Source organism: Spea bombifrons, chromosome 4 (genome assembly GCF_027358695.1).
Source record: "Spea bombifrons isolate aSpeBom1 chromosome 4, aSpeBom1.2.pri, whole genome shotgun sequence".
Taxonomy (NCBI): domain Eukaryota; kingdom Metazoa; phylum Chordata; class Amphibia; order Anura; family Pelobatidae; genus Spea; species Spea bombifrons.
Genome location: NC_071090.1, coordinates 83,484,368 through 83,497,008, shown reverse-complemented (window position 1 = coordinate 83,497,008; position 12,641 = coordinate 83,484,368). Strand labels below are relative to the sequence as shown.

General features: G+C 41.0%; 1 pseudogene; it reads right to left on the bottom strand.

Moving 5' to 3' along the window:
* Positions 1-1,781: 1,781 nt before the first annotated feature.
* LOC128492566 (migration and invasion enhancer 1-like) lies at positions 1,782-7,421 on the bottom strand (annotated as a pseudogene).
* Between the last annotated feature and the right edge of the window lie 5,220 nt (positions 7,422-12,641).

Here is a 12,641-nt window from a genome sequence, read left to right as displayed (position 1 = left end):
AAATCTTCAAGTCAGTTAAACAGCTATATAAATAAATATTTTTTTTAATAAATCTGGAAGATTTTATAGTATGGACAAAAGTATTGGGACACATCCCTTAATAATTGAATTTAGGTTTCCATCAGACCTATTGCCACAGGTGTATAAAATGAACCACGCAGCCATGCAGTCTGCATTTATAAACGTATGTGAAAAAAATGGGTCATTCTGGGTGAAACACTGTACAGAGCCACTTGGACCATAGTGACACATAAATGTCAGCAGGGTTAAGTCCTAACCTGTTTACTAGGAGAGATGGAGATTGATTAAGGAGATGTAATCTCTCCACCTGTTCCCTGATTTCTTTGTGTAGCGATGAAGGCCACTGAACTGAGGGAAGGTGGTTAGAATGAAATCATGGTGTCCATTGGGATCCTGTCTCACACTATGAGTTATCTGAGATGACCTCTCACAGATAACACTAATTTACTTGCACATTATGCAGGGCCAACTCAGTCCATCTTTAGGGCCATCGACTTTTTATTAGTGTGTGCGTTTGTACTAATGTTTGTTCAGATTTTCATCCTATTCTTCCAATATTTACCCATAAATCACTTCTAGTAAATGAAGAGGGGATATGATAGCATTATATAAATATATTCGGGGGCCAATACAGACCATTGTGTGGAAATCTGTTCATAAACAGGACTATGCATAGGACACGTGGTCACGCGTTTAGACTGGAAGAAAGGAGATTTAGACTAAAGCAGAGGAAAGGGTTTTTTACAATAAGGATGTGGAATTCTGTGCCTGCAGAGGTAGTTTTATCAGAGTCTGTACAGACGTTTAAACTGCAACTGGATGGATACCTGGAAAAACATAATATACAGGGATATAATCTTTAATTATGGGGAAACGTCTTATTGATCCAAGGATAGATCTGACTGCCATCCGGGGTTCAAGAAGGAATTTTTTCCCCTAGTTTGTTGTAAAATTGGAAAGAGACAAAACTGGGTTGTTTTGCCTTCTTTTGGATCAACAGCAAGAAATAAGCAGATATGGGAAAGGCTGAACTTGATGGACACATGTCTTTTTTCAGCCTATGTAACTATGAACTAAGACATATGAATGCTGTCTGTTCAGTTCCCATTTGTGGAAGATGTGCTCACAAATCACTTTCCATGAACAAACTGTGAAGTAAATGTGCTCATATCCGGTATTTCCAGACCTCCAGCCATACCTCACTGGAAATCATTAAATAACAGTGGTTTGCTTTTCAAGGACTGTTGCTGTATGACCACATTGTAAATGTTTTAATGTGTCAATTGCTGCAATGGCCTGGCTCATACACTGCCACAATTTTGCCAAATTTTTCTGTTTTAATTAAAAAAAAATTTCCAATTGGGCTATAACCCGAATTAAAAATGTTCCTGAATTTTTGGCTGAACTGAATGGGCATGGAACAAAATTTATTGCCCGAAAACAAATGGGCTAAAAACTGAGTAAACAATTTGTCCAAATGTGTCTGTATGCGTTAATGTATATTTGTGATGTGTGTTAACTGCCCCACTTCATTTTGTACAGCATTGTGTAATCCAGTAAGACATCATGTAATGGCTCATAGTTCTTTCAGGTGAGCTGGAATTCCTGAAAAACCGGTAGGAGCATCTTGCAGGTTGTTTTCACAAGCGCCTGCCCCCCCTTATGGGGAAAACTATCCTAATATTATGTGCCGTTACCGCTTATCTGCGCGTACATTTTTTATTGGTATCAGAACAATGGGGAAAAGTAAGAAACATAACCAGTATTTAAACCGTTTATTATGAGTGGGACACAAAACAGTTAAGTTACAGAGCTAAAGAACAGATTCTTGTGTTTCTCGTGATTTCCTCTGCTTTTTTTTTTGAGAAAACCAGTCATTAGCAGAACCTGCTCTCGCCTGTAACGCAGTCTTAGTTCATCCACCCAAAGAATGCATTACTGGATTATACACGCCTTCTGATTCCTGGTGATTTTCTCTGTATTTTTTCCATCCTTCATTTTCTTCACTGTTTCAATAATCTAAAACCAGAAAAAAATGTTCAGTATTTTTCTATATTAACCCCTTCACAGCGATCACAAGGTCAGAAGTGCACACATTGGCTATTGCTGTGACTGCTTCGGCTTCGGCATCGAGGCACCAAGCAACAGCAATAACTGCAGTGAAGTTGTGCAAAGTTTATTGCGCTAAAGACTTTTAACTAAGGACGTTCCATGCCGTCACGTGGACAGCATCGCATCAAACTACATGACGGCAGGGAACGTCCTTCAGTCATCAACAGGTTAATCAAATTGTTACAATTAAAACCAAACAACAAAAAAAGTCCAGAGACTTTATGGTAGTCAAAGACTCTCATACATAGGAATGAAATTCACATTAGCAGACGGTTGCAGTGGATTTGCATGAATCATATGCCACTCGCTGTTTTAAACAGCTGGACCCTCAAATTTCTGGGGTTCTGGGGTTGTCAATGTCTTGGAACGTTATGCCGTCATCATCAGCACTTTAATGCGTTTGATAGCTGAGATGTTCCTTTAAATGTTTTCCCTCACAAATGCATGGGAAGATTCTGCAGACCGCATAGCTATTTTCCATGCAGTCGGCTCCAGCGCTGTATCCACAAACACTGTGGATAAGGGGTCTATTGATACCGCTGTGCACATACTGTCTGCAGAAAGCTCTCCCATTGATTTCAATAGCTTCACGCAGCCAATCAGTTTTGAGGATTATCATACCATGAAGTAAGAGATATGCTCTGTTGCTGCAGCTTCTACCTTAGGTAAGTGCTTTATTTTCCCTGCTTTTAAAAATGCATATTAAAGTACACAGAGAGTACTTCGTTAATTGGACGGTCACGCACAGTAAACAGTCATTTCCTTTAATATGCATTCATCTATTATTAAGTACCGTATTTATCGGCGTATAACACGCACTTTTTTAACTAAAATTTGAAGCTGAAATCCTACCTGCGTGTTATACGCCGATAAATTCTAGAGCCAGTGGCGGAACTACCGGGGTCGCAACTGCGACCGGGCCCTGGAGTTCTGCCAGTCAGGGGGGCCCAAGGGGTGCCGAGCGGTTGCTGAAGACGACCGCTCGGCAACTCTCGGGCCCCCCTGACTGACAGAAATCCTGGACTCCTCTGCTGGTGGTGGCGGCCGCCGCCTGCCTGCCTGCCTCAGCGCCGCCGCTGCCTGCCTGCCTCAGCGCCGCCGCCGCCGCCTGCCTCAGCACCGCCTGCCTCAGCGCTTCAACTCCTGTGTCGGAAGCGTGAGGCGTTTGTCTCGGGTGCCGGCGCTTCACGCTGGGCGCCGGCATATGACGTCAGACGCCGGCGCTCAGCAGTGAAGCGCCGGCACCCGAGACAAACGCCTCACGCTTCCAACACAGGAGTTGAAGGTAAGTGACCGGGGAGAGGGGAGATCCTGAGAAGGGGGGTTAGGGAATGAGAGGAGATCCTGAGAAGGGAGGGAGAGGGGAGATCCTGAGAAGAGTGGTTAGGGAGTGTGTGTCTGAGTGTGTTTGTGTGTGTCTCTGAGTCTGTTTGTGTCTGTGTCTAAGTGTGTGTCTTAGTGTGTGTGTCTGAGTGTGTGTCTTAGTGTCTGAGTGTGTGTGTCTGAGTGTGTGTGTCTTACTGTGTGTGTCTTAGTGAGTGTGTGTCTTAGTGAGTGTGTCTTACTGTGTGTGTGTCTGAGTTTGTGTGTGTCTTAGCGTGTGTCTGAGTGTGAGTGTGTCTGTCTTAGCGTGTGTGTCTGAGTGTGTCTTACTGTGTGTGTGTGTCTGAGTGTGTCTTACTGTGTGTGTGTGTCTGAGTGTGTGTGTCTGAGTGTGTGTGTGTCTTACTGTGTGTGTGTGTGTGTGTGTGTGTGTTTTCCCAGATAGCAGTGATTCTGATTAAGTTTTTTTTGTTCAGTTTTTTTGTTCAAAGAGGTGCTTTTTCTTTCATATTTGCCTTATAAGTGGTATAAATGTTATAATAAATGTTATAATGTAATAAATATTATTCCAACATTAAGTTCATAGCTTCCAAGTTAAAATTATTTTTTCTTACTCAAATTTCCTTGTTAAAATGGGGGTGCGTGTTATACGCCAGTGCGTGTTATACGCCGATAAATACGGTAGGTAGGTGTAAAGTATGCATTGTTAGCACATGGAATGTACACACAGATAGTCAGGCAGCAGATCAAACACTGGCTCTACAATTAGTCCAAAGAGACTTTGTAGTGGTCCAACATTCACAGAGTAAGGCGTAGAGGAAAAGACATGTTTAAGACCTCAGAGTTCTGAAGAAAGGACCACTGAGACTGTTAACGCATGCGTGACTCGACATCTCACAAAATTAATATTACTAATAACTAAAAGAATATATTGCCTTTGACCACTATAACAATATCCTTTATGTTTTGTTACTGACTGAATTGCGTTGCGTCAGATATTTTCATAATGCCACTTACATCCTTTGGGTAAGGAAATCCACCGCATTCCAGTTTGGAAAAGACCAGCTGGTCGTTCACCTTCACTTCAAAGCTTCCTGCAAAACAGAACAGAAAAGGAGTTAAAAACAGAGGTTCAGTCTGTCACATCAATCAGCCGCTGCTGAAAACCACCGTTGGAGGACAGTTTGATTTCTTCTTGGATCATAACCCAGTATTCATATTCCTGTTTTAGAACTATATTCACCTTTTGCTACAGAGGAATCCAATGTCTATTGTATCTCAGAAGCTGGTGAATTCCATATCTATGATGTTTACCTTTACTAAGAGTTTCTAAGTGCAACAGCCTCCCAGTAGAAATGGTATTACTTAGTACAGTGAGGGAATTTGCTGTTTTTGGATAAAGAATGCTTTTTGAAAAAAACATCTTTTCCCTCAAGTCTCCGTAGATGACTCCGAACATTTCTTGGTGTATTAGCTTTGTATTTGCTTTATTATATTTTGGGATTTTACAACAGTGTTTCTCCTTTTTAATGTGAGTTTGATTCATATTATATGCATTTATAAATATGATGCCTATGTAAAGTTTTTTTCCAAAAGTTTACTTTTCAATCATTTGTATTATACACAAGTGTGTATTATTAACCCAGAATTTGTATAAGTTATTTTTTTTTGAGACTACCAAGGTCTGACTCTCCAAGGTCTATTGCCTTTATTCCATTTAAGAATATCCATAACATAAAATCACATAATATGTAAGATTTGTTTTTTAATCCAAATTGCTTAATCTCAACTGCCTCTTACTCGCACCTCTTGTTCCAAAATGATAACTGGGCTTTGTAAAGAAGATATGGGTAAGCTAATCAGAAAGCTGTAGGAGGGTGTTTGGTGATTTTTTATCACATATACCGTAATAGAAATTTTTGCTACAGTATAATTACTTCAAAACAGATCCATGATATGAATGAGCTGATAACAGAAAGCAATAAACCCTGGAAAAAGTATTTGGACCTTGACCTGTTTCTAATGTATCGAATGTGTTGGTTCAGAAAAGGTCATGCCATATATGCTTAGTTGTGCAATCTTTTAAGTAATATATGTCAGCATACATATATAATATTTATAATACATGATACTACATACTCTGGGGGTCTTACACAGCCAACTCAGACAACAGAAATGCATGATGACCCCCGGTTTAAATGCATAAACACAGCCAACTTCTTTCTTACCAGCTCTGCCAACTCCACCAGATATCTCCGCATCAGGTACATGCTCCTTTATTTCAGAAGCAAGTTCCCGATAGCGAGCTTCATATCCTCACCTTCCACTGAAGAAGAAAGAAAACTAATCATAATCTCTGAAACATCATTTTAATGAAATCCAGTGCAAACAAATACATATATGGTCAGTAACGTGACCTAAAACGATGGAGGTGCCCTGTAGACTTCATTTAGGAGGCTTACTGATGCTCCATGGAAATTGTATATATATTCCCTATTCATCTGATATGAAACCTTGTAATATATATGGCTGCTCAGGCATGAATAAGGCAGCTGTGCAACTATATTAACCACTTCACTCCTTTATGATGATCCATGCCATCATTAAACTAGTGACAATAATGGCATGAAAGATATTCCATGCTGTTTCAATATAGTTTTAAGGCTCACAGCATGGCCTGTGTTCCTCCAAAGGGGGTTAAGAAACATAAACTCATAAACCAACCAGATTGAACACATTGTGAAAAATGAGCTTCCAATATCTGGATGAGTAATTTCCATGATCAATATATACATTGCATCAAAGCCATAGTTCTTGATGGCGCTCAGATTTACTAGTATAATGAGACCCCACCTCTAAGTACAGTAATTAATTAAATGCAAACTCAAGAATATATGTAAATTATTTAAAAATACATTGTAGAAACTGATCATTTTAATAAATGGTTCACCTGCCGTTGGTTTCTATGGGCTCTAAACAGCTGCATAATTTGATCATATTACAGCCACACCTCTGTTGTGATATGACATATATATGATATATTATTCAGTGGTAGTAGTCATCCAAGGAAAAATATTTATGGGGAATCAGTAATAACAGGTCTTATTTTTAGAAAGCTTTTGTATACACAAAACCTTAAAGCATAGTGACATTTTGTTCCTGCACATCCGTGTTATGCCCTACATAAAACACGCTCCGAGGCGTTGGAAGGAGGTCGGTTGCTCCTGGGTTGAATAGCAGTAGCATATCAGAGGTCATTTGTTGACATCACACCACCACTCGTGTCAGGTGGGACACCAATGAGGGTTATTTACTAAAAGGGGAGAGTATGCGGGGAAGTTCACCTCCCTGATTCTACTTCTATGACGGACCAACCCCAGTGAGCTTCTGCCCCTGTATAAAACATATTTAAATCAGAGTTCTTTAAAGTTACCTTACTGATCTAAGTAGGGCAGGTCACAGTAAAGTTTGCCAGGGATCGCCCTTTCTCATGCTTACACAATTCACAAAGTGGAAACCACAACTCTCCTACCCGGTCCTACTTTGGTGAATAAACCCCCATAATGTAAGAGTCAGTGTAAAAAAAATCTTCAAATGTATGCATCCTAGTAGATGAATTATTTACATTTATGTAAACTTTGTAAACATAAAATGGTAGCTTTGTAAACATAAGTTGTTAGCATTCCTAAATACTTTTACAATGAAGCTTAATGCTAGGTAAAATGAAGCTTAATGCATAGGTAAAAGCTGCGAAGATAATAATACACTGTCACCACGGAGTGAAATATAGAGAATCCCGGCTTACCAATACTCAATATGGATTTTCACTGCTCCCTTCTGCATCGTGGCTGCTCTGCTCTCTAGTGATGATGCTGATGGGGACTGGGTTCCTATTTCTAGCAGCTGATGGGAGTGGTAGGAACTGTTCCAGAACTGCACAGTCATTCACACAAAGCGAGTTACCATAGCGTGCGACTGATCACCTGTAAATACCTGCTGTACTGGTGTGTCGGTGGGGGCAGGGCAGCTCATCTGTTCTTTGTTTACCTGGCTTAGAGTTCTACCTTTTTAGCCGTAGAAAGAAAATAATTTTGTAAAGATAATACCTTTATGGGCTAATTACTTTCTGTAGTTAGGGGTGAGCTGTGTCTGTGTCAGATTTTAACCCCCAGTGATAATGTTGCCTCCCTTTCTAACGTGAATAGGTGGATTAATTTATAATTCTTTCTCATCAGAATATCAATTGGTTGCAACAGGGCAGATTGGCGATGGCACTTTAAGGCCGTGGCCGCCCGATGATGTCAATGTGTCGGAAAACTGGATATGCTCATGTAGAGTGCCAGATGGCCAGGACCTGCGTTTTAGTAACAAATGTTAACAAATTGTGTCTTGAGTTCAATTTTTTTTGTTTGAATGGGACTTACTTAATAATAAAGAAAGTTAATAATTAAAGAATCATTTTGTTACTCATGTGTAATTAATATTAAAAACCTTATTCACCCTGCACATGAGTATCTGATATTTGTGGTAGTAAAGCATTTTTTTTCTTATTTTGCCACAAGAAAACTTCAGAAGTAAATATATTATTACCTTGTCATTAAATACACCAGGGACTTGTTTCTAAAGTATAATCTCTGCTTTTTAATTGTATACAAAGAAATACAAACGCCGTAATGTTTCGATCACAGCCCATGATCAATATGGGACTGTTTTATTTGGCATGGAATGTCATTAACATATACAGCAGCCAGGGTTCAGGTCAGTGTGGATTCGGCACAAGTAATTTGACTTGTTTAAAATGCTGACTTTCGCCAAATTGAGACCTCTTAGGAATAATCTGTTACAAAGATTTGTTTCCCTCTCTCCAAGTTTTTCTTTGTTTCAGGTCAGGATCAGCACTGGTGCCCTTGTAAGTGGCAAGCAATATGTCCACTGTGCAGAGCATGCCACGCCAGTGGCTATGCCTATGCCAGTAGACTTAGGGACCCCGGACAGCCACCAGTTAGCCAGTTTAAGCCAGCAAGGTTGATCAGTTGATTGCTATTTTGATTGCAGTTTGCCTAAAATCAATAGTCCCTCTTCTTTCCTCTAAATTACACATATTAATAGCCTTCCCTGATAATTTCTGTCCTGCAAACCACTTACCATTTATGAACCCCTTCTCGGAACACTCTCCAATGTGTCACTATCCTTCTGGAGATGGGGTCTTCAGAACTGTACACAATACTCTAGGTGAGGCCTGACCAGAGATCTGTCAAGTTGTAGAACGGCCTCCCTCTTTCTACTACTAATTCCCCTTTGTGGTCATCATTACCATCATGGTCATTTTAGTCTTAGACAGTATAGATTTCATTAGAAATGCAGAGATCCCTTATTTCTATAAATATGTTTGTGGAAAAATCACTACTTTTACTTTACCCCTATAAGGAGAGAGATATGAAAACTATCTGCAGAAGTGAATTCTTAGCACCCAGTACAATGGATGTTATTTAAGATCTGGTCTGGTGGGAGGTTGTAAGCATGGTTGCATCACCAACGGACTGTTTCAGTCAGCGACTTTTACAACTCAGCCCCAAAATATCTCTTTATAAATACTGTCTAATGTAAATACAGCTCTTTGCAAGGCCACCATGGCAATGCAATGTTTAAAACACAAGCTAACAGCAACCAAATATAACTTGAATTTTAACAGCTTCACAGGAGTTGGTCTTTCATGGTGTCAGACGTTGCAACAAAGATACTGTAGCATAGTTATTTGTTTCTCAGATAAAGTGTTTCACAAAGTAAAGTTCAAACATATAGTGGTTGCTCCACATTCCTTCCGGTAAGTGCATTTTGTAACACCTATATGTTGTAGTTATGAAACTTGGCCTGGAATTAAGCATTTCAAATTCTTGCAACAAATGTTCTCTGAGGTTTGGGAAATATTCAGTTACATGAAGTTACACATGAGTAGAGCCTGTTCAGAACATCTTACTAGAGCTAGCCCCATCATCTGTTCCTTTGGTCCCTGGTAATGACGGGTTTCCTCTAAGGTACAATATTAAATGTAACCCAGTGCAGTTATTTTGTCTAATAACATTACAGCTGGGTTGTCATGGATACTGACCTTTCCTTCCAGCACCAGGTTACTTGTCTCCTCTGAGCCAATCAGTATCTCTATGGGACATATGTCAGTTTTCCTAAGCTAGGGAATGTTTCTCAGCCTATCAGAGGAGAGGGTCTCGGAAGAAACTTCTGGAAGAGCAGAGCTAAGCAGGGGAGTGAAGAAGGAAGAGAGACAGACTGCCCTCCCTGTAAGCAGGCCTGAAGTAAACTTGTTGCCTTTAGTGTGTGTACTGCTGACATCCACGCAGTACACTGAAGTTGAAGTAGAAGTGTGCAGAGAATACAGCATGATGCTGTATGTTCCTGAGTGAGAGTGAGAGACTGCAAGTACCCAGAGCGTCCAAGTCCTGCATCCTGTACCAGTGAGGTGAAAGCAGAGCTGCAGACAGACATCTGTGTGGGAAGACAGTTATTATTCTCAGCCAGGAGGTTAAAGGGGCAGCATCCCAGAGCTGCCTGAAGACATTAAGGAGAGGTACTTCACTAATATATATCTATCAACATAAATATATCCTTGTCTCCCCGGGTAGCGCTACCTGCATCAAGGGCCCCAACAGTGCACCAACACTGGGACATCTGGGTGGGAAGAACACCTACATTTGGGGTGGGGAGCGGCAGTTGGCAGTTATCTGTGTTATATATATATATTCTCAGGACTGTGCACCCACTGCTAGAACTGAACTGCATAGGCACAGCAGCTGGGTCCTTATATTATAATACCTGTTTATTTTAATATATTCTATAAATAATTAGCATTTTAGTTGTGTGTGTTATTTTCTTGTGTGAAAGGGGCCATTTCTCAGTGGGTGGGTTCCCCTACTCAACATAGTACAAATCACTGAGTGGAGGCACTGCATAAAGAAAGAAGATGTCCCGATCTCCCAGCAATTGCGGAGGCTCAGGTTTCCTGTCACCAGCGTCACTGCAATATATAACTACCAGCCTGGCAGCGGAGCAAGGTAAAAAAAGGGTTACATAAATATATATTAAAGAGCTAAAATGAAGAGAAAGATTGAGTTGTACATTGAGAACTTGTTTGAGTAGCATTCTCTCCGCATTTTATGAAAGTGATCACTATGGATTTTATGCACTTCAATACATGTAATGTTCCTTGTGAACGTTTAGTTTAATAGTAAAGAACTGTCTGCAAGCCTAGTGCATTTTCTAAGATTTTTCTCTCTGTATATACTAATTTGCATACAAAGAAATTAGATGACTAAGGACAGCTGAGCCATTACGTAATCCCCTTAGTACCCTGGGTGATATGTTCTCATAACAACATCTCACGGGACTTTAAAACAACACTGAACAGGATAAGGATACGCAGTATTTTAACAGCCATACATGCAGAAGTCCAAAATTGCTGTCGTATGCCAACATACACAAAATCAAATAAATAAACCGAACTCGTAATTTTGTTTTATCCTCAGTTTTAACACAAACCACTGGCGTAACCGCAGGGGTCGCAGGGGTCACAGCGGTCGCAGCTGCGACAGGGCCCGTGATTCTAGGAAACCCGTTGCGACCCTGCATACCTGTTCTAAATAGTTTAGATTGGATCGCTGCAGGTCGGAAGGGCTCTTCCTAAACTATTTTGAATGGGCACGGGAGAACGTATCGGGGTCACGTGACCCCGCAGTGAAACCGAGACTGCTCACACACACATATATATGTGTAAATGTGCTTGTATATATGTATATGTATGTCAGCATGGACTTGTAATTGTGTGTGCCATCATGTATGTGTAAGTGGCTGAAATGGAGTCTGTGTTAGAATCAATGTGTACATGTGTGTTAGTGAGTATGACTAAGTGTGTGTAATTTGTGTAAGTGTTTTTACATATGTGTGCCAAAGTGTATGTTGGACAAGGGGCAAAGAAGGCACACACAAGTTGTGAAGTTGGGGGACTGCGGAGCAATTTCTGCACCAGGGCCCTGTGGTTTCTAGTTATGCCCCTGCACAAAACAGAAACGTTGACAATCAACTTGTACATACAAGTGCCATGACTGCAGGGTGTCAATGAGTAATTCATCAAAAATTGCACATAAATGAATAATGTAAATAATAAATAATGTAAACAGTGACCCTTTCTTTACCTTTGTATATCATGACGTGTAATATACTGGGGATTACAAATAAAAAGTGATGCACACAGTGATGCACAGGCAGTGCACGCTCTGAAAAGTGGTCTTATCACCATAGCAACCAATGGAACTTTTCTGCTGATTGGACCATTCATTTGGATGCTGTGGTAGGACCACTTTTTAAACCTTGCTGCAGAATAACATTTTAAAATAACCCATGTTTGTGTGCACAGTGTGTAGGGTACAAACAGAACTGTCTTTATTGAGGACAGCACAGATATTTATACACAAAACATAATAGATTAGGGGTTTAAGCCCATCAACTACCAGACAGCCCGGCGCCTCCATACAGTTATATGGCCAGCAATGCCCCTCCGACAAAGAGTAATTATTTCGAGGCGATCCGAAGAGGCAGCATCAATCCAGGGGGTACCAATGGAGAGCTCAAGGTCTGAGTATGTTATGGACCAAAAAGTGACATGATCCAACGACAGGACCCTGGGCAACAGCGCCGGAAACTTCCCATGGAATAGTCAGAGCGGTAGTGGGCCAGAGTTCCATTGCTGCGGCTGGGTAAACCCCGGTCCTAAACATTGGTAATAAAACCGGGCTTCCCAAACAAGCATCTTCTCTGTAACCACCACCGAGTGTAGCCCACCACAAGCTTAATATAACCTCAAAGAGTGATGTGGTGAGACTAAGGGTGTCTGTAGCAACGCAGTTCCAATTGTCAGTAAGCATCGCCGGGGTTCCTAGTCAGTCCCGGTCAGTTCATGGGAGTCTGGTTAGGGCAGACCAGACGGGGTTTCCCATTCACCCTGTGCCCGCAATGAGCACGGGGGACTTAGACTTAAGAGGGGACTGGGCAAGCACGTAATGAGTCTCCTCAGGAATCCATCAGTGCCCCCTTTCAAACTCAAACATACCCCCATGTGTCCTCGGCCTCAGGGCGTTACCATGACAATATTTGCACTGGAGGCTGTGTGAGAAATA